Source organism: Aegilops tauschii, chromosome 2 (assembly GCF_002575655.3).
Source record: "Aegilops tauschii subsp. strangulata cultivar AL8/78 chromosome 2, Aet v6.0, whole genome shotgun sequence".
NCBI lineage: Eukaryota > Viridiplantae > Streptophyta > Magnoliopsida > Poales > Poaceae > Aegilops > Aegilops tauschii.
In genome coordinates this window covers 24,932,777-24,953,817 of record NC_053036.3, presented here as the reverse complement: position 1 = coordinate 24,953,817, position 21,041 = coordinate 24,932,777, and positions in this window count along the sequence as shown.

The window sequence follows — 21,041 nt, the reverse complement described above, 5'->3', positions numbered from 1 at the left end:
GCTAAATGACGGTGAAATTGAAAATCACTAAAAAATGAACTCTGAAAATGTTGGAACTTGGCATGGTATTGTCATTTCACCCGCATAGCATGTGCAAAAGAGGAGAGAGGGTCACGGCAAAAACTGGACGCACCTCGTGTACAAACTGGACAATCTCTTTCGTAGTATCAGGGTTTCGGACGAGAACTCATCTGTTACACGGGCACTTCAATGTTTTTTTAAACTTATTTGAACTCCAGCCTATTTTGCGTTCAGTATGCATCATTCAAAGCGACGTCATCAATTTCCAACACGTTCTGACATCATTTGCTGTTTTTCAGTCATTTACCGATTTGTTTAGAGAGCTAAATGATGGTGAAATTGAAATCCACTACAAAATGAACTCTGAAAATGTCAGAACTTGGCATGGTATCATCATTTCACCCGCATAGCATGAGCAAAAGAGTAGAGAGGGTCACGGCGAAAACTGGACGCACCTCGTGTACAAACTGGACAATCTCTTTCAGAGTATCAGGTTTCGGACGAGAACTCATCTGTTACACGGGCACTTCAATGTTTTTTAAACTTATTTGAACTCCAGCCTATTTTTGCGTTCAGTATGCATCGTTCAAAGCGACGTCATCAAATTCCAACACGTTCTGACATCACTTGCTGTTTTTTAGTCATTTACCGATTTGTTTAGAGAGCTAAATGATGGTGAAATTGAAAATCACTACAAAATGAACCCTGAAAATGTTGGAACTTGGCACGGTATCATCATTTCACCCGCATAGCATGTGCAAAAGAGTATAGAGGATCACGCCGAAAACTGGACGCACCTCGTGTACAAACTGGACAATCTCTTTCGGAGTATCAGGGTTTCGGACGAGAACTCATCTGTTACACGGGCACTTCAATGTTTTTTAAACTTATTTGAACTCCAGCCTATTTTTGCGTTCAGTATGCATCATTCAAAGCGACGTCATCAATTTCCAACACGTTCTGACATCATTTGCTGTTTTTCAGTCATTTACCGATTTGTTTAGAGAGCTAAATGACGGTGAAATTGAAATCCACTACAAAATGAACTCTGAAATGTTGGAACTTGGCATGGTATCATCATTTCACCCGCATAGCATGTGCAAAAGAGTAGAGAGGGTCACGGCGAAAACTGGACGCACCTCGTGTACAAACTGGACAATCTCTTTCAGAGTATCAGGTTTCGAACGAGAACTCATCTTTTACACGGGCACTTCAATGTTTTTTAAACTTATTTGAACTCCAGCCTATTTTTGCGTTCAGTATGCATCGTTCAAAGCGACGTCATCAAATTCCAACACGTTCTGACATCACTTGCTGTTTTTTAGTCATTTACTGATTTGTTTAGAGAGCTAAATGACGGTGAAATTGAAAATCACTACAAAATGAACTCTGAAAATGTTGGAACTTGGCACGGTAGCATCATTTCACCCGCATAGCATGTGCAAAAGAGTATAGAGGGTCACGCCGAAAACTGGACGCACCTCGTGTACAAACTGGATAATCTATTTCGGAGTATCAGGGTTTCGGACGAGAACTCATCTGTTACACGGGCACTTCAATGTTTTTTAAACTTATTTGAACTCCAGCCTATTTTTGCGTTCAGTATGCATCATTCAAAGCGACGTCATCAATTTCCAACACGTTCTGACATCATTTGTTGTTTTTCAGTCATTTACCGATTTGTTTAGAGAGCTAAATGACGGTGAAATTGAAAATCACTACAAGATGAACTCTGGAAATGTTGGAACTTGGCATGGTATCATCATTTCACCCGCATAGCATGTGCAAAAGGGTAGAGAGGGTCACGGCGAAAACTGGGCGCACCTTGTGTACAAACTGGACAATCTCTTTCGGAGTATCAGGGTTTCGGACGAGAACTCATCTGTTACACGGGCACTTCAATGTTTTTTAAACTTATTTGAACTCCAGCCTATTTTTGCGTTCAGTATGCATCATTCAAAGCGACGTCATCAATTTCCAACACGTTCTGACATCATTTGCTGTTTTTCAGTCATTTACCGATTTGTTTAGAGAGCTAAATGACGGTGAAATTGAAATCCACTACAAAATGAACTCTGGAAATGTTGGAACTTGGCATGGTATCATCATTTCACCCGCATAGCATGTGCAAAAGAGTAGAGAGGGTCACGGCGAAAACTGGACGCACCTCGTGTACAAACTGGACAATCTCTTTCAGAGTATCAGGTTTCGAACGAGAACTCATCTTTTACACGGGCACTTCAATGTTTTTTAAACTTATTTGAACTCCAGCCTATTTTTGCGTTCAGTATGCATCGTTCAAAGCGACGTCATCAAATTCCAACACGTTCTGACATCACTTGCTGTTTTTTAGTCATTTACTGATTTGTTTAGAGAGCTAAATGACGGTGAAATTGAAAATCACTACAAAATGAACTCTGAAAATGTTGGAACTTGGCACGGTAGCATCATTTCACCCGCATAGCATGTGCAAAAGAGTATAGAGGGTCACGCCGAAAACTGGACGCACCTCGTGTACAAACTGGATAATCTATTTCGGAGTATCAGGGTTTCGGACGAGAACTCATCTGTTACACGGGCACTTCAATGTTTTTTAAACTTATTTGAACTCCAGCCTATTTTTGCGTTCAGTATGCATCATTCAAAGCGACGTCATCAATTTCCAACACGTTCTGACATCATTTGTTGTTTTTCAGTCATTTACCGATTTGTTTAGAGAGCTAAATGACGGTGAAATTGAAAATCACTACAAGATGAACTCTGGAAATGTTGGAACTTGGCATGGTATCATCATTTCACCCGCATAGCATGTGCAAAAGGGTAGAGAGGGTCACGGCGAAAACTGGGCGCACCTTGTGTACAAACTGGACAATCTCTTTCGGAGTATCAGGGTTTCGGACGAGAACTCATCTGTTACACGGGCACTTCAATGTTTTTTAAACTGATTTGAACTCCAGCCTATTTTTGCGTTTAGTATGCATCATTCAAAGCAACGTCATCAATTTCCAACATGTTCTGACATCATTTGCTGTTTTTAGCCATTTACCGATTTGTTTAGAGAGCTAAATGACGGTGAAATTGAAAATCACTAAAACATGAACTCTGAAAATGTTGGAACTTGGCATGGTATCGTCATTTCACCCGCATAGCTTGTGCAAAAGAGGAGAGAGGGTCACGGCGAAAACTGGACGCACCTCGTGTACAAACTGGACAATCTCTTTCGGTGTATCAGGGTTTCGGACGAGAACTCATCTGTTACACGGGCACTTCAATGTTTTTTAAACTTATTTGAAATCCAGCCTATTTTTGCGTTCAGTATGCATCATTCAAAGCGACGTCATCAATTTCCAACACTTTCTGACATCATTTGCTGTTTTTCAGTCATTTATCGATTTGTTTACAGCTAAATGACGGTGAAATTGAAAATCACTACAAAATGAACTCTGGAAATGTTGGAACTTAGCATGGTATCATCATTTCACCCGCATAGCATGTGAACAAGAGTAGAGAGGGTCATGAAGAAAACTGGACGCACCTCGTGTACAAATTGGACAATCTCTTTCGGAGTATCAGGGTTTCGGACGAGAACTCATCTGTTACACGGGCACTTCAATGCTTTTTAAACTTATTTGAGCTCCAGCCTATTTTTGCATTCAGTATGCATCATTCAAAGCGACGTCATCAATTTCCAACACGTTCTGACATAATTTGTTGTTTTTCAGTCATTTACCGATTTGTTTAGAGAGCTAAATCACGATGAAATTGAAAATCACTACAAAATGAACTCTGAAAATGTTGGAACTTGGCATGGTATCATCATTTTACCCGCATAGCATGTGCAAAAGAGTAGAGAGTGTCACGGCGAATACTGGACGCACCTCGTGTACAAACTGGACAATCTCTTTCGGAGTATCAGGGTTTCGGACGAGAACTCATCTGTTACACGGGCACTTCAATGTTTTTTAAACTGATTTGAACTCCAGCCTAGTTTTGCGTTTAGTATGCATCATTCAAAGCAACGTCATCAATTTCCAACATGTTCTGACATCATTTGCTGTTTTTAGTCATTTACCGATTTGTTTAGAGAGCTAAATGACGGTGAAATTGAAAATCACTACAAAATGAACTCTGAAAATGTTGGAACTTGGCATGGTATTGTCATTTCACCCGCATAGCATGTGCAAAAGAGGAGAGAGGGTCACGGCGAAAACTGGACGCACCTCGTGTACAAACTGGACAATCTCTTTCGTAGTATCAGGGTTTCGGACGAGAACTCATCTGTTACACGGGCACTTCAATGTTTTTTAAACTTATTTGAACTCCAGCCTATTTTGCGTTCAGTATGCATCATTCAAAGCGACGTCATCAATTTCCAACACGTTCTGACATCATTTGCTGTTTTTCAGTCATTTACCGATTTGTTCAGAGAGCTAAATGACGGTGAAATTGAAATCCACTACAAAATGAACTCTGAAAATGTTGGAACTTGGCATGTTATCATCATTTCACCCGCATAGCATGTGCAAAAGAGTAGACAGGGTCACGGCGAAAACTGGACGCACCTCGTGTACAAACTGGACAATCTCTTTCAGAGTATCAGGTTTCGGACGAGAACTCATCTGTTACATGGGCACTTCAATGTTTTTTAAACTTATTTGAACTCCAGCCTATTTTTGCGTTCAGTATGCATCGTTCAAAGCGACGTCATCAAATTCCAACACATTCTGACATCACTTGCTGTTTTTTAGTCATTTACCGATTTGTTTAGAGAGCTAAATGACGGTGAAATTGAAAATCACTACAAAATGAACTCTGAAAATGTTGGAACTTGGCACGGTATCATCATTGCACCCGCATAGCATGTGCAAAAGAGTATAGAGGGTCACGCCGAAAACTGGACGCACCTCGTGTAAAACTGGATAATCTCTTTCGGAGTATTAGGGTTTCGGACGAGAACTCATCTGTTACATGGGCACTTCAATGTTTTTTAAACTTATTTGAACTCCAGCCTATTTTTGCGTTTAGTATGCATCATTCAAAGTGACGTCATCAATTTCCAACACGTTCTGACATCATTTGCTGTTTTTCAGTCATTTATCGATTTGTTTACAGAGCTAAATGACGGTGAAATTGCAAATCACTACAAAATGAACTCTGGAAATGTTGGAACTTGGCATGGTATCATCATTTCACCCGCATAGCATGTGCAAAAGAGTAGAGAGGGTCACGGCGAAAACTGGACGCACCTCGTGTACAAACTGGACAATCTCTTTCGGAGTATCAGGGTTTCGGACGAGAACTCATCTCTTACACGGGCACTTCAATGTTTTTTAAACTTATTTGAACTCCAGCCTATTTTTGCATTCAGTATGCATCATTCAAAGCGACGTCATCAATTTCCAACACGTTCTGACATCACTTGCTGTTTTTTAGTCATTTACCGATTTGTTTAGAGAGCTAAATGACGGTGAAATTGAAAATCACTACAAAATGAACTCTGAAAATGTTGGAACTTGGCACGGTATCATCATTTCACCCGCATAGCATGTGCAAAAGAGTATAGAGGGTCACGCCGAAAACTGGACGCACCTCGTGTACAAACTGGATAATCTCTTTCGGAGTATCAGGGTTTCGGACGAGAACTCATCTGTTACACGGGCACTTCAATGTTTTTTAAACTTATTTGAGCTCCAGCCTATTTTTGCGTTCAGTATGCATCGTTCAAAGCGACGTCACCAAATTCCAACACGTTCTGACATCACTTGCTGTTTTTTAGTCATTTACTGATTTGTTTAGAGAGCTAAATGACGGTGAAATTGAAAATCACTACAAAATGAACTCTGAAAATGTTGGAACTTGGCACGGTCGCATCATTTCACCCGCATAGCATGTGCAAAAGAGTAGAGAGGGTCACGGCGAAAACTGGACGCACCTCGTGTACAAACTGGACAATCTCTTTCGGAGTATCAGGGTTTCGGACGAGAACTCATCTGTTACACGGGCACTTCAATGTTTTTTAAACTTATTTGAGCTCCAGCCTATTTTTGCCTTCAGTATGCATCATTCAAAGCGACGTCATCAATTTCCAACACGTTCTGACATAATTTGTTGTTTTTCAGTCATTTACCGATTTGTTTAGAGAGCTAAATCACGATGAAATTGAAAATCACTACAAAATGAACTCTGAAAATGTTGGAACTTGGCATGGTATCATCATTTCACCCGCATAGCATGTGCAAAAGAGTAGAGAGTGTCACGGCGAATACTGGACGCACCTCGTGTACAAACTGGACAATCTCTTTCGGAGTATCAGGGTTTCGGACGAGAACTCATCTGTTACACGGGCACTTCAATGTTTTTTAAACTGATTTGAACTCCAGCCTAGTTTTGCGTTTAGTATGCATCATTCAAAGCAACGTCATCAATTTCCAACATGTTCTGACATCATTTGCTGTTTTTAGTCATTTACCGATTTGTTTAGAGAGCTAAATGACGGTGAAATTGAAAATCACTACAAAATGAACTCTGAAAATGTTGAAACTTGGCATGGTATTGTCATTTCACCCGCATAGCATGTGCAAAAGAGGAGAGAGGGTCACGGCGAAAACTGGACGCACCTCGTGTACAAACTGGACAATCTCTTTCGTAGTATCAGGGTTTCGGACGAGAACTTATCTGTTACACGGGCACTTCAATGTTTTTTTAAACTTATTTGAACTCCAGCCTATTTTGCGTTCAGTATGCATCATTCAAAGCGACGTCATCAATTTCCAACACGTTCTGACATCATTTGCTGTTTTTCAGTCATTTACCGATTTGTTCAGAGAGCTAAATGATGGTGAAATTGAAAATCACTACAAAATGAACTCTGAAAATGTTGGAACTTGGCATGTTATCATCATTTCACCCGCATAGCATGTGCAAAAGAGTAGACAGGGTCACGGCGAAAACTGGACACACCTCGTGTACAAACTGGACAATCTCTTTCAGAGTATCAGGTTTCGGACGAGAACTCATCTGTTACACGGGCACATCAATGTTTTTTAAACTTATTTGAACTCCAGCCTATTTTTGCGTTCAGTATGCATCGTTCAAAGCGACGTCATCAAATTCCAACACGTTCTGACATCATTTGCTGTTTTTCAGTCATTTACCGATTTGTTTAGAGAGCTAAATGACGGTGAAATTGAAATCCACTACAAAATGAACTCTGGAAATGTTGGAACTTGGCATGGTATCATCATTTCACCCGCATAGCATGTGCAAAAGAGTAGAGAGGGTCACGGCGAAAACTGGACGCACCTCGTGTACAAACTGGACAATCTCTTTCAGAGTATCAGGTTTCGGACGAGAACTCATCTTTTACACGGGCACTTCAATGTTTTTTAAACTTATTTGAACTCCAGCCTATTTTTGCGTTCAGTATGCATCGTTCAAAGCGACGTCATCAAATTCCAACACGTTCTGACATCACTTGCTGTTTTTGAGTCATTTACTGATTTGTTTAGAGAGCTAAATGACGGTGAAATTGAAAATCACTACAAAATGAACTCTGAAAATGTTGGAACTTGGCACGGTAGCATCATTTCACCCGCATAGCATGTGCAAAAGAGTATAGAGGGTCACGCCGAAAACTGGACGCACCTCGTGTACAAACTGAATAATCTCTTTCGGAGTATCAGGGTTTCGGACGAGAACTCATCTGTTACACGGGCACTTCAATGTTTTTTAAACTTATTTGAACTCCAGCCTATTTTTGCGTTCAGTATGCATCATTCAAAGCGACGTCATCAATTTCCAACACGTTCTGACATCATTTGTTGTTTTTCAGTCATTTACCGATTTGTTTAGAGAGCTAAATGACGGTGAAATTGAAAATCACTACAAGATGAACTCTGGAAATGTTGGAACTTGGCATGGTATCATCATTTCACCCGCATAGCATGTGCAAAAGGGTAGAGAGGGTCACGGCGAAAACTGGGCGCACCTCGTGTACAAACTGGACAATCTCTTTCGGAGTATCAGGGTTTCGGACGAGAACTCATCTGTTACACGGGCACTTCAATGTTTTTTAAACTGATTTGAACTCCAGCCTATTTTTGCGTTTAGTATGCATCATTCAAAGCGACGTCATCAATTTCCAACATGTTCTGACATCATTTGCTGTTTTTAGTCATTTACCGATTTGTTTAGAGAGCTAAATGACGGTGAAATTGAAAATCACTACAAAATGAACTCTGAAAATGTTGGAACTTGGCATGGTATCGTCATTTCACCCGCATAGCATGTGCAAAAGAGGAGAGAGGGTCACGCCGAAAACTGGATGCACCTCGTGTACAAACTGGACAATCTCTTTCGTAGTATCAGGGTTTCGGACGAGAACTCATTTGTTACACGGGCACTTCAATGTTTTTTAAACTTATTTGAACTCCAGCCTATTTTTGCATTCAGTATGCATCATTCAAAGCGACGTCATCAATTTCCAACACGTTCTGACATCATTTGTTGTTTTTCAGTCATTTACCGTTTTGTTTAGAGAGCTAAATGACGGTGAAATTGAAAATCACTACAAAATGAACTCTGAAAATGTTGGAACTTGGCATGGTATCATCATTTCACCCGCATAGCATGTGCAAAAGAGTAGAGAGGGTCACGGCGAAAACTGGACGCACCTCGTGTACAAACTGGACAATCTCTTTCGGAGTATCAGGGTTTCGGACGAGAACTCATCTGTTACACGGGCACTTCAATGTTTTTTAAACTGATTTGAACTCCAGCCTATTTTTGCGTTTAGTATGCATCATTCAAAGCAACGTCATCAATTTCCAACATGTTCTGACATCATTTGCTGTTTTTTGTCATTTACCGATTTGTTTAGAGAGCTAAATGACGGTGAAATTGAAAATCACTACAAAATGAACTCTGAAAATGTTGGAACTTGGCATGGTATTGTCATTTCACCCGCATAGCATGTGCAAAAGAGGAGAGAGGGTCACGGCAAAAACTGGACGCACCTCGTGTACAAACTGGACAATCTCTTTCGTAGTATCAGGGTTTCGGACGAGAACTCATCTGTTACACGGGCACTTCAATGTTTTTTTAAACTTATTTGAACTCCAGCCTATTTTGCGTTCAGTATGCATCATTAAAAGCGACGTCATCAATTTCCAACACGTTCTGACATCATTTGCTGTTTTTCAGTCATTTACCGATTTGTTTAGAGAGCTAAATGACGGTGAAATTGAAATCCACTACAAAATGAACTCTGAAAATGTCAGAACATGGCATGGTATCATCATTTCACCCGCATAGCATGAGCAAAAGAGTAGAGAGGGTCACGGCGAAAACTGGACGCACCTCGTGTACAAACTGGACAATCTCTTTCAGAGTATCAGGTTTCGGACGAGAACTCATCTGTTACACGGGCACTTCAATGTTTTTTAAACTTATTTGAACTCCAGCCTATTTTTGCGTTCAGTATGCATCGTTCAAAGCGACGTCATCAAATTCCAACACGTTCTGACATCACTTGCTATTTTTTAGTCATTTACCGATTTGTTTAGAGAGCTAAATGATGGTGAAATTGAAAATCACTACAAAATGAACCCTGAAAATGTTGGAACTTGGCACGGTATCATCATTTCACCCGCATAGCATGTGCAAAAGAGTATAGAGGATCACGCCGAAAACTGGACGCACCTCGTGTACAAACTGGACAATCTCTTTCGGAGTATCAGGGTTTCGGACGAGAACTCATCTGTTACACGGGCACTTCAATGTTTTTTAAACTTATTTGAACTCCAGCCTATTTTTGCGTTCAGTATGCATCATTCAAAGCGACGTCATCAATTTCCAACACGTTCTGACATCAGTTACTGTTTTTCAGTCATTTACCGATTTGTTTAGAGAGCTAAATGACGGTGAAATTGAAATCCACTACAAAATGAACTCTGGAAATGTTGGAACTTGGCATGGTATCATCATTTCACCCGCATAGCATGTGCAAAAGAGTAGAGAGGGTCACGCCGAAAACTGGACGCACCTCGTGTACAAACTGGACAATCTCTTTCGTAGTATCAGGGTTTCGGACGAGAACTCATTTGTTACACGGGCACTTCAATGTTTTTTAAACTTATTTGAACTCCAGCCTATTTTTGCATTCAGTATGCATCATTCAAAGCGACGTCATCAATTTCCAACACGTTCTGACATCATTTGTTGTTTTTCAGTCATTTACCGTTTTGTTTAGAGAGCTAAATGACGGTGAAATTGAAAATCACTACAAAATGAACTCTGAAAATGTTGGAACTTGGCATGGTATCATCATTTCACCCGCATAGCATGTGCAAAAGAGTAGAGAGGGTCACGGCGAAAACTGGACGCACCTCGTGTACAAACTGGACAATCTCTTTCGGAGTATCAGGGTTTCGGACGAGAACTCATCTGTTACACGGGCACTTCAATGTTTTTTAAACTGATTTGAACTCCAGCCTATTTTTGCGTTTAGTATGCATCATTCAAAGCAACGTCATCAATTTCCAACATGTTCTGACATCATTTGCTGTTTTTAGTCATTTACCGATTTGTTTAGAGAGCTAAATGACGGTGAAATTGAAAATCACTACAAAATGAACTCTGAAAATGTTGGAACTTGGCATGGTATTGTCATTTCACCCGCATAGCATGTGCAAAAGAGGAGAGAGGGTCACGGCAAAAACTGGACGCACCTCGTGTACAAACTGGACAATCTCTTTCGTAGTATCAGGGTTTCGGACGAGAACTCATCTGTTACACGGGCACTTCAATGTTTTTTTAAACTTATTTGAACTCCAGCCTATTTTGCGTTCAGTATGCATCATTAAAAGCGACGTCATCAATTTCCAACACGTTCTGACATCATTTGTTGTTTTTCAGTCATTTACCGATTTGTTTAGAGAGCTAAATGACGGTGAAATTGAAATCCACTACAAAATGAACTCTGAAAATGTCAGAACATGGCATGGTATCATCATTTCACCCGCATAGCATGAGCAAAAGAGTAGAGAGGGTCACGGCGAAAACTGGACGCACCTCGTGTACAAACTGGACAATCTCTTTCAGAGTATCAGGTTTCGGACGAGAACTCATCTGTTACACGGGCACTTCAATGTTTTTTAAACTTATTTGAACTCCAGCCTATTTTTGCGTTCAGTATGCATCGTTCAAAGCGACGTCATCAAATTCCAACACGTTCTGACATCACTTGCTATTTTTTAGTCATTTACCGATTTGTTTAGAGAGCTAAATGATGGTGAAATTGAAAATCACTACAAAATGAACCCTGAAAATGTTGGAACTTGGCACGGTATCATCATTTCACCCGCATAGCATGTGCAAAAGAGTATAGAGGATCACGCCGAAAACTGGACGCACCTCGTGTACAAACTGGACAATCTCTTTCGGAGTATCAGGGTTTCGGACGAGAACTCATCTGTTACACGGGCACTTCAATGTTTTTTAAACTTATTTGAACTCCAGCCTATTTTTGCGTTCAGTATGCATCATTCAAAGCGACGTCATCAATTTCCAATACGTTCTGACATCAGTTACTGTTTTTCAGTCATTTACCGATTTGTTTAGAGAGCTAAATGACGGTGAAATTGAAATCCACTACAAAATGAACTCTGGAAATGTTGGAACTTGGCATGGTATCATCATTTCACCCGCATAGCATGTGCAAAAGAGTAGAGAGGGTCACGGCGAAAACTGGACGCACCTCGTGTACAAACTGGACAATCTCTTTCAGAGTATCAGGTTTCGGACGAGAACTCATCTTTTACACGGGCACTTCAATGTTTTTTAAACTTATTTGAACTCCAGCCTATTTTTGCGTTCAGTATGCATCGTTCAAAGCGACGTCACCAAATTCCAACACGTTCTGACATCACTTGCTGTTTTTTAGTCATTTACTGATTTGTTTACAGAGCTAAATGACGGTGAAATTGAAAATCACTACAAAATGAACTCTGAAAATGTTGGAACTTGGCACGGTCGCATCATTTCACCCGCATAGCATGTGCAAAAGAGTAGAGAGGGTCACGGCGAAAACTGGACGCACCTCGTGTACAAACTGGACAATCTCTTTCGGAGTATCAGGGTTTCGGACGAGAACTCATCTGTTACACGGGCACTTCAATGTTTTTTAAACTTATTTGAGCTCCAGCCTATTTTTGCCTTCAGTATGCATCATTCAAAGCGACGTCATCAATTTCCAACACGTTCTGACATAATTTGTTGTTTTTCAGTCATTTACCGATTTGTTTAGAGAGCTAAATCACGATGAAATTGAAAATCACTACAAAATGAACTCTGAAAATGTTGGAACTTGGCATGGTATCATCATTTCACCCGCATAGCATGTGCAAAAGAGTAGAGAGTGTCACGGCGAATACTGGACGCACCTCGTGTACAAACTGGACAATCTCTTTCGGAGTATCAGGGTTTCGGACGAGAACTCATCTGTTACACGGGCACTTCAATGTTTTTTAAACTGATTTGAACTCCAGCCTAGTTTTGCGTTTAGTATGCATCATTCAAAGCAACGTCATCAATTTCCAACATGTTCTGACATCATTTGCTGTTTTTAGTCATTTACCGATTTGTTTAGAGAGCTAAATGACGGTGAAATTGAAAATCACTACAAAATGAACTCTGAAAATGTTGAAACTTGGCATGGTATTGTCATTTCACCCGCATAGCATGTGCAAAAGAGGAGAGAGGGTCACGGCGAAAACTGGACGCACCTCGTGTACAAACTGGACAATCTCTTTCGTAGTATCAGGGTTTCGGACGAGAACTTATCTGTTACACGGGCACTTCAATGTTTTTTTAAACTTATTTGAACTCTAGCCTATTTTGCGTTCAGTATGCATCATTAAAAGCGACGTCATCAATTTCCAACACGTTCTGACATCATTTGCTGTTTTTCAGTCATTTACCGATTTGTTTAGAGAGCTAAATGACGGTGAAATTGAAATCCACTACAAAATGAACTCTGAAAATGTCAGAACATGGCATGGTATCATCATTTCACCCGCATAGCATGAGCAAAAGAGTAGAGAGGGTCACGGCGAAAACTGGACGCACCTCGTGTACAAACTGGACAATCTCTTTCAGAGTATCAGGTTTCGGACGAGAACTCATCTGTTACACGGGCACTTCAATGTTTTTTAAACTTATTTGAACTCCAGCCTATTTTTGCGTTCAGTATGCATCGTTCAAAGCGACGTCATCAAATTCCAACACGTTCTGACATCACTTGCTATTTTTTAGTCATTTACCGATTTGTTTAGAGAGCTAAATGATGGTGAAATTGAAAATCACTACAAAATGAACCCTGAAAATGTTGGAACTTGGCACGGTATCATCATTTCACCCGCATAGCATGTGCAAAAGAGTATAGAGGATCACGCCGAAAACTGGACGCACCTCGTGTACAAACTGGACAATCTCTTTCGGAGTATCAGGGTTTCGGACGAGAACTCATCTGTTACACGGGCACTTCAATGTTTTTTAAACTTATTTGAACTCCAGCCTATTTTTGCGTTCAGTATGCATCATTCAAAGCGACGTCATCAATTTCCAACACGTTCTGACATCAGTTACTGTTTTTCAGTCATTTACCGATTTGTTTAGAGAGCTAAATGACGGTGAAATTGAAATCCACTACAAAATGAACTCTGGAAATGTTGGAACTTGGCATGGTATCATCATTTCACCCGCATAGCATGTGCAAAAGAGTAGAGAGGGTCACGGCGAAAACTGGACGCACCTCGTGTACAAACTGGACAATCTCTTTCAGAGTATCAGGTTTCGGACGAGAACTCATCTTTTACACGGGCACTTCAATGTTTTTTAAACTTATTTGAACTCCAGCCTATTTTTGCGTTCAGTATGCATCGTTCAAAGCGACGTCACCAAATTCCAACACGTTCTGACATCACTTGCTGTTTTTTAGTCATTTACTGATTTGTTTACAGAGCTAAATGACGGTGAAATTGAAAATCACTACAAAATGAACTCTGAAAATGTTGGAACTTGGCACGGTCGCATCATTTCACCCGCATAGCATGTGCAAAAGAGTAGAGAGGGTCACGGCGAAAACTGGACGCACCTCGTGTACAAACTGGACAATCTCTTTCGGAGTATCAGGGTTTCGGACGAGAACTCATCTGTTACACGGGCACTTCAATGTTTTTTAAACTTATTTGAGCTCCAGCCTATTTTTGCCTTCAGTATGCATCATTCAAAGCGACGTCATCAATTTCCAACACGTTCTGACATAATTTGTTGTTTTTCAGTCATTTACCGATTTGTTTAGAGAGCTAAATCACGATGAAATTGAAAATCACTACAAAATGAACTCTGAAAATGTTGGAACTTGGCATGGTATCATCATTTCACCCGCATAGCATGTGCAAAAGAGTAGAGAGTGTCACGGCGAATACTGGACGCACCTCGTGTACAAACTGGACAATCTCTTTCGGAGTATCAGGGTTTCGGACGAGAACTCATCTGTTACACGGGCACTTCAATGTTTTTTAAACTGATTTGAACTCCAGCCTAGTTTTGCGTTTAGTATGCATCATTCAAAGCAACGTCATCAATTTCCAACATGTTCTGACATCATTTGCTGTTTTTAGTCATTTACCGATTTGTTTAGAGAGCTAAATGACGGTGAAATTGAAAATCACTACAAAATGAACTCTGAAAATGTTGAAACTTGGCATGGTATTGTCATTTCACCCGCATAGCATGTGCAAAAGAGGAGAGAGGGTCACGGCGAAAACTGGACGCACCTCGTGTACAAACTGGACAATCTCTTTCGTAGTATCAGGGTTTCGGACGAGAACTTATCTGTTACACGGGCACTTCAATGTTTTTTTAAACTTATTTGAACTCCAGCCTATTTTGCGTTCAGTATGCATCATTCAAAGCGACGTCATCAATTTCCAACACGTTCTGACATCATTTGCTGTTTTTCAGTCATTTACCGATTTGTTCAGAGAGCTAAATGACGGTGAAATTGAAAATCACTACAAAATGAACTCTGAAAATGTTGGAACTTGGCATGTTATCATCATTTCACCCGCATAGCATGTGCAAAAGAGTAGACAGGGTCACGGCGAAAACTGGACACACCTCGTGTACAAACTGGACAATCTCTTTCAGAGTATCAGGTTTCGGACGAGAACTCATCTGTTACACGGGCACATCAATGTTTTTTAAACTTATTTGAACTCCAGCCTATTTTTGCGTTCAGTATGCATCGTTCAAAGCGACGTCATCAAATTCCAACACGTTCTGACATCATTTGCTGTTTTTCAGTCATTTACCGATTTGTTTAGAGAGCTAAATGACGGTGAAATTGAAATCCACTACAAAATGAACTCTGGAAATGTTGGAACTTGGCATGGTATCATCATTTCACCCGCATAGCATGTGCAAAAGAGTAGAGAGGGTCACGGCGAAAACTGGACGCACCTCGTGTACAAACTGGACAATCTCTTTCAGAGTATCAGGTTTCGGACGAGAACTCATCTTTTACACGGGCACTTCAATGTTTTTTAAACTTATTTGAACTCCAGCCTATTTTTGCGTTCAGTATGCATCGTTCAAAGCGACGTCATCAAATTCCAACACGTTCTGACATCACTTGCTGTTTTTGAGTCATTTACTGATTTGTTTAGAGAGCTAAATGACGGTGAAATTGAAAATCACTACAAAATGAACTCTGAAAATGTTGGAACTTGGCACGGTAGCATCATTTCACCCGCATAGCATGTGCAAAAGAGTATAGAGGGTCACGCCGAAAACTGGACGCACCTCGTGTACAAACTGAATAATCTCTTTCGGAGTATCAGGGTTTCGGACGAGAACTCATCTGTTACACGGGCACTTCAATGTTTTTTAAACTTATTTGAACTCCAGCCTATTTTTGCGTTCAGTATGCATCATTCAAAGCGACGTCATCAATTTCCAACACGTTCTGACATCATTTGTTGTTTTTCAGTCATTTACCGATTTGTTTAGAGAGCTAAATGACGGTGAAATTGAAAATCACTACAAGATGAACTCTGGAAATGTTGGAACTTGGCATGGTATCATCATTTCACCCGCATAGCATGTGCAAAAGGGTAGAGAGGGTCACGGCGAAAACTGGGCGCACCTCGTGTACAAACTGGACAATCTCTTTCGGAGTATCAGGGTTTCGGACGAGAACTCATCTGTTACACGGGCACTTCAATGTTTTTTAAACTGATTTGAACTCCAGCCTATTTTTGCGTTTAGTATGCATCATTCAAAGCGACGTCATCAATTTCCAACATGTTCTGACATCATTTGCTGTTTTTAGTCATTTACCGATTTGTTTAGAGAGCTAAATGACGGTGAAATTGAAAATCACTACAAAATGAACTCTGAAAATGTTGGAACTTGGCATGGTATCGTCATTTCACCCGCATAGCATGTGCAAAAGAGGAGAGAGGGTCACGCCGAAAACTGGACGCACCTCGTGTACAAACTGGACAATCTCTTTCGTAGTATCAGGGTTTCGGACGAGAACTCATTTGTTACACGGGCACTTCAATGTTTTTTAAACTTATTTGAACTCCAGCCTATTTTTGCATTCAGTATGCATCATTCAAAGCGACGTCATCAATTTCCAACACGTTCTGACATCATTTGTTGTTTTTCAGTCATTTACCGTTTTGTTTAGAGAGCTAAATGACGGTGAAATTGAAAATCACTACAAAATGAACTCTGAAAATGTTGGAACTTGGCATGGTATCATCATTTCACCCGCATAGCATGTGCAAAAGAGTAGAGAGGGTCACGGCGAAAACTGGACGCACCTCGTGTACAAACTGGACAATCTCTTTCGGAGTATCAGGGTTTCGGACGAGAACTCATCTGTTACACGGGCACTTCAATGTTTTTTAAACTGATTTGAACTCCAGCCTATTTTTGCGTTTAGTATGCATCATTCAAAGCAACGTCATCAATTTCCAACATGTTCTGACATCATTTGCTGTTTTTAGTCATTTACCGATTTGTTTAGAGAGCTAAATGACGGTGAAATTGAAAATCACTACAAAATGAACTCTGAAAATGTTGGAACTTGGCATGGTATTGTCATTTCACCCGCATAGCATGTGCAAAAGAGGAGAGAGGGTCACGGCAAAAACTGGACGCACCTCGTGTACAAACTGGACAATCTCTTTCGTAGTATCAGGGTTTCGGACGAGAACTCATCTGTTACACGGGCACTTCAATGTTTTTTTAAACTTATTTGAACTCCAGCCTATTTTGCGTTCAGTATGCATCATTAAAAGCGACGTCATCAATTTCCAACACGTTCTGACATCATTTGCTGTTTTTCAGTCATTTACCGATTTGTTTAGAGAGCTAAATGACGGTGAAATTGAAATCCACTACAAAATGAACTCTGAAAATGTCAGAACATGGCATGGTATCATCATTTCACCCGCATAGCATGAGCAAAAGAGTAGAGAGGGTCACGGCGAAAACTGGACGCACCTCGTGTACAAACTGGACAATCTCTTTCAGAGTATCAGGTTTCGGACGAGAACTCATCTGTTACACGGGCACTTCAATGTTTTTTAAACTTATTTGAACTCCAGCCTATTTTTGCGTTCAGTATGCATCGTTCAAAGCGACGTCATCAAATTCCAACACGTTCTGACATCACTTGCTATTTTTTAGTCATTTACCGATTTGTTTAGAGAGCTAAATGATGGTGAAATTGAAAATCACTACAAAATGAACCCTGAAAATGTTGGAACTTGGCACGGTATCATCATTTCACCCGCATAGCATGTGCAAAAGAGTATAGAGGATCACGCCGAAAACTGGACGCACCTCGTGTACAAACTGGACAATCTCTTTCGGAGTATCAGGGTTTCGGACGAGAACTCATCTGTTACACGGGCACTTCAATGTTTTTTAAACTTATTTGAACTCCAGCCTATTTTTGCGTTCAGTATGCATCATTCAAAGCGACGTCATCAATTTCCAACACGTTCTGACATCATTTGCTGTTTTTCAGTCATTTACCGATTTGTTTAGAGAGCTAAATGACGGTGAAATTGAAATCCACTACAAAATGAACTCTGGAAATGTTGGAACTTGGCATGGTATCATCATTTCACCCGCATAGCATGTGCAAAAGAGTAGAGAGGGTCACGGCGAAAACTGGACGCACCTCGTGTACAAACTGGACAATCTCTTTCAGAGTATCAGGTTTCGGACGAGAACTCATCTTTTACACGGGCACTTCAATGTTTTTTAAACTTATTTGAACTCCAGCCTATTTTTGCGTTCAGTATGCATCGTTCAAAGCGACGTCATCAAATTCCAACAGGTTCTGACATCACTTGCTGTTTTTGAGTCATTTACTGATTTGTTTAGAGAGCTAAATGACGGTGAAATTGAAAATCACTACAAAATGAACTCTGAAAATGTTGGAACTTGGCACGGTAGCATCATTTCACCCGCATAGCATGTGCAAAAGAGTATAGAGGGTCACGCCGAAAACTGGACGCACCTCGTGTACAAACTGAATAATCTCTTTCGGAGTATCAGGGTTTCGGACGAGAACTCATCTGTTACACGGGCACTTCAATGTTTTTTAAACTTAGTTGAACTCCAGCCTATTTTTGCGTTCAGTATGCATCATTCAAAGCGACGTCATCAATTTCCAACACGTTCTGACATCATTTGTTGTTTTTCAGTCATTTACCGATTTGTTTAGAGAGCTAAATGACGGTGAAATTGAAAATCACTACAAGATGAACTCTGGAAATGTTGGAACTTGGCATGGTATCATCATTTCACCCGCATAGCATGTGCAAAAGGGTAGAGAGGGTCACGGCGAAAACTGGGCGCACCTCGTGTACAAACTGGACAATCTCTTTCGGAGTATCAGGGTTTCGGACGAGAACTCATCTGTTACACGGGCACTTCAATGTTTTTTAAACTGATTTGAACTCCAGCCTATTTTTGCGTTTAGTATGCATCATTCAAAGCGACGTCATCAATTTCCAACATGTTCTGACATCATTTGCTGTTTTTAGTCATTTACCGATTTGTTCAGAGAGCTAAATGATGGTGAAATTGAAAATCACTACAAAATGAACTCTGAAAATGTTGGAACTTGGCATGGTATCGTCATTTCACCCGCATAGCATGTGCAAAAGAGGAGAGAGGGTCACGCCGAAAACTGGACGCACCTCGTGTACAAACTGGACAATCTCTTTCGTAGTATCAGGGTTTCGGACGAGAACTCATCTGTTACACGGGCACTTCAATGTTTTTTTAAACTTATTTGAACTCCAGCCTATTTTGCGTTCAGTATGCATCATTCAAAGCGACGTCATCAATTTCCAACACGTTCTGACATCATTTGCTGTTTTTCAGTCATTTACCGATTTGTTTAGAGAGCTAAATGACGGTGAAATTGAAATCCACTACAAAATGAACTCTGAAAATGTCGGAACTTGGCATGGTATCATCATTTCACCCGCATAGCATGAGCAAAAGAGTAGAGAGGGTCACAGCGAAAACTGGACGCACCTCGTGTACAAACTGGACAATCTCTTTCAGAGTATCAGGTTTCGGACGAGAACTCATCTGTTACACGGGCACTTCAATGTTTTTTAAACTTATTTGAACTCCAGCCTATTTTTGCGTTCAGTATGCATCGTTCAAAGCGACGTCATCAAATTCCAACACGTTCTGACATCACTTGCTATTTTTTAGTCATTTACCGATTTGTTTAGAGAGCTAAATGATGGTGAAATTGAAAATCACTACAAAATGAACCCTGAAAATGTTGGAACTTGGCACGGTATCATCATTTCACCCGCATAGCATGTGCAAAAGAGTATAGAGGATCACGCCGAAAACTGGACGCACCTCGTGTACAAACTGGACAATCTCTTTCGGAGTATCAGGGTTTCGGACGAGAACTCATCTGTTACACGGGCACTTCAATGTTTTTTAAACTTATTTGAACTCCAGCCTATTTTTGCGTTCAGTATGCATCATTCAAAGCGACGTCATCAATTTCCAACACGTTCTGACATCATTTGCTGTTTTTCAGTCATTTACCGATTTGTTTAGAGAGCTAAATGACGGTGAAATTGAAATCCACTACAAAATGAACTCTGGAAATGTTGGAACTTGGCATGGTATCATCATTTCACCCGCATAGCATGTGCAAAAGAGTAGAGAGGGTCACGGCGAAAACTGGACGCACCTCGTGTACAAACTGGACAATCTCTTTCAGAGTATCAGGTTTCGGACGAGAACTCATCTTTTACACGGGCACTTCAATGTTTTTTAAACTTATTTGAACTCCAGCCTATTTTTGCGTTCAGTATGCATCGTTCAAAGCGACGTCATCAAATTCCAACACGTTCTGACATCACTTGCTGTTTTTGAGTCATTTACTGATTTGTTTAGAGAGCTAAATGACGGTGAAATTGAAAATCACTACAAAATGAACTCTGAAAATGTTGGAACTTGGCACGGTAGCATCATTTCACCCGCATAGCATGTGCAAAAGAGTATAGAGGGTCACGCCGAAAACTGGACGCACCTCGTGTACAAACTGAATAATCTCTTTCGGAGTATCAGGGTTTCGGACGAGAACTCATCTGTTACACGGGCACTTCAATGTTTTTTAAACTTATTTGAACTCCAGCCTATTTTTGCGTTCAGTATGCATCATTCAAAGCGACGTCATCAATTTCCAACACGTTCTGACATCATTTGTTGTTTTTCAGTCATTTACCGATTTGTTTAGAGAGCTAAATGACGGTGAAATTGAAAATCACTACAAGATGAACTCTGGAAATGTTGGAACTTGGCATGGTATCATCATTTCACCCGCATAGCATGTGCAAAAGGGTAGAGAGGGTCACGGCGAAAACTGGGCGCACCTCGTGTACAAACTGGAC